Source organism: Lonchura striata, chromosome 33 (genome assembly GCF_050655825.1).
Source record: "Lonchura striata isolate lonStrDom1 chromosome 33, ASM5065582v1, whole genome shotgun sequence".
Taxonomy (NCBI): Eukaryota; Metazoa; Chordata; class Aves; order Passeriformes; family Estrildidae; genus Lonchura; species Lonchura striata.
The window spans coordinates 3512501-3515000 of record NC_140735.1 but is presented as its reverse complement, the minus strand read 5'-3'; the positions used below and the strand labels follow the sequence as shown (position 1 = coordinate 3515000).

At 79.6% G+C, this 2500-nt stretch overlaps 1 non-coding gene across 1 annotated transcript in view; it reads left to right on the top strand.

The window, feature by feature from the left end:
* Positions 1 to 2407: 2407 nt before the first annotated feature.
* The window catches only part of LOC146764459 (5.8S ribosomal RNA), a 153-nt gene continuing 60 nt past the window's right edge, over positions 2408 to 2500 (top strand). The window contains exon 1 of the ribosomal RNA XR_014950819.1: positions 2408 to 2500. This exon is cut by the window's right edge and continues 60 nt beyond it. This is a non-coding gene — a ribosomal RNA (5.8S ribosomal RNA).

Below are 2500 nucleotides of genomic sequence, written 5' to 3'. Positions count from 1 at the left end.
CTCTCTCTGCCCCTGCTGCGCGGGAGCCGCCCGGGTGCCGGGAAGGGAGAGGGGTGCTCGGCACGGCCCCCTCCCGGAGGCGCGCCCGCGCCTTCGGGGCTCGGAGGAGGCGGCTCCTCCGGCTCTTCCCGCACCGGGGAAGCGGGGCTTTTGCCCGGCCGGGTAGAGCCCCGCTCTCGGGCCCGAGGCGGGCCCTCTGGCGCGGCAGAGGGTGGGGAAACGCCGGGGGTCGAGGTCCTCCGGGCGTTCCGGGCCGCGCTTCGTGGCGGGGGAGCGCGCGGGACCCGCCGCCGGGGAGGCGCGGCGGCGGAGGCGGCGGCGAAGGCGTTCCTCGCCCCGCCGGCGTCGTCGTCGCCGCGGCCTCTCCCGGCGTGGTCGGCGAGGTCGCTCGGCGGCCGGGCCGCGTCCCCGCACCGGCGGGGCGGCCCGAGCCGCGGCGGTCCTCTCGGGCGCAGCGCCGGGCTACTGAGGGAAACCCCGGGCCCCGAGAAGGACGCCGCGGTGGTGGCGGCAGACGTCGGGCGCGCCCCCGCCGGTGGACGCTCCCCCGAGGGCGGCAGCGGGGGAGGCACCCCGGCGGGGCCATGCAGGTCGTTTCCCTCGCCCCAGGGCCAGGTACCTAGCGCTCCGCGCCTCCGGCGGCCCCCCGGCTTCCTTTTCCTCGGCGTCGTCAAACGCTGCGGGGAGGGGGCCGCGAAAGGGCCGCCGCCGAGCCGGGGCGGCGGTTTAAAGACTCGGGCGGCTCGGCGCGTCCTTCCGCCGCGGCGGCGGCGGCGGCGGTTGCCGGGCGGCGGTGCGCGGCTCCATTGAGGGGTGGGGAGCTACTCCCGCGTGATCCCCTGCGGTGGTGCCCGCGGCCACCGGCCGCGCGGCCGTCGTCCCGCCGCGTTACCGCGCGCGGGGGGTTTGTCGCGCCGCGCCGGGGAGGGGCGCCCTGCCCCCCCCTCTCCGCGGCCCGGCCTCGGCGGAGAGGCCGCGGCGCGCGGTCGGCCGCGGGGGCCGACCCGCTCGCCTCGAAACGGGCGACGCCGGCAGAGAGCGCGCGCTCTCTCGCCCCTTCCTCAGCTGCGGGGTTGCGGCCGCCGGGGCCCGCCGCGCTCTCCTCCTTCCTCGGCCGCCTCTGCGGTCTCTGGGGTGCGGCGCCGCGCGCGGCGCGGCCGCGCCGTCTCTCTCCCCTCGACGGCCTTCTCCTCGAGCGCGCCGGCGGCGCCGGTCGCCGGCCGTCCCCGGCTCAGCGACCGCCCGCCCGCCCGGGGCCGAGCGCTCGGCAGGTCCCTCCGTCGCCGGAGAGTCCGCGAGCGCGGGCGGCCCCGTGCCGAGCGGCGGCGGCGCCGCTCGGCGAGTGTCCCCCGCCAGCGGGGACGGCCGGCCGGACGGCGCCCGCCGTCGCCGGCGGCGGTCCCGGCCCGGGCCCCGCCCGCCGCCTCCCCGTCGCCCTTTTCTCCGTCCGCTCGCGGAGCCCCGGAGGAAGGTCGTGCGCGCGGCGGCCGTGGGGGGTTGGGGGGGGGGGCGCTTCCCCGCCCGGTCTCCCCGCCCGGTCAGCGGGGAGAAAAGGGCGGGCGTCGCTGCCCCCCTCCCCGCCTACCCCCCCGGCTCGGCGCCGCACGCCTTCCCCTGGGCCGCGCGTGCCCGAGGAAAAAGGGGCTCCGTGACGGTGCGAGGCGGCGGCGGTCCCGGGAGTGCGGCCGTTGCGGCGGCGGGTCAGCCGTCCGGCAGGCTCCGGGCGCTCGCGACGCCGGCTCGGGTCTCGGTGCGGCGCCCGCCTCCGGCGCCGGCGGCGGAGCGCGTCCGCCGGGCGCTCGCCCTTCCCGGCGGGAGCGGTCCCGCGGGGGGCGTTGCCGGTTGGGCGGTGGCCGTCGCGTGCCGTCTCGAGCGCGGCAAGGCCGCTGGGGAGAGAGAGCGAGCCGGCCGCGCGGTGGCGCGGCGGCGCTCCGCGGGTCCGCGGAGCGGCGGTGAGAAGGGAGAGCGGCGCGCGCGGGGGCCGACGGCCGCGCCCCCGGCCGCGTGCGTCCCGTCGTCCCGTTGCAGCGAGGCCGGGCGGGCCGCCGTGTCCCCCCGCGGTCCGGCGCGCGCCGCGTGCCTCCTCCGTGCGGAGGCCGGGCCGAGCCCGGGCGCCTGGGCCGCCTCCGGAGGACGGCACAGTTTGCCGGCGGCGTCTCCCCTCGCTCGTAGCGGCGGGGGGAGGCGGTCGGGGACGCGGGTCCCCCCGCCTTTCCCGCCGACCTTCGGAGCGTTCCGTTGGGCGTTTCGCTCTCGGATGGTTTTTCTTTCCCCCCCCACTCGGTTCGTTGCGTTGTGTGCTCGTACGGTCGAAGCCGGGGGCGGCCCGCGTGCGTGCCCCCTCGGCGAGAGAGAAAAAAAGGGGCCCCCTCCGCCCGTGTGCGGGGTTCGGTGCCGAAAGCCAGACAACTCTTAGCGGTGGATCACTCGGCTCGTGCGTCGATGAAGAACGCAGCTAGCTGCGAGAATTAATGTGAATTGCAGGACACATTGATCATCG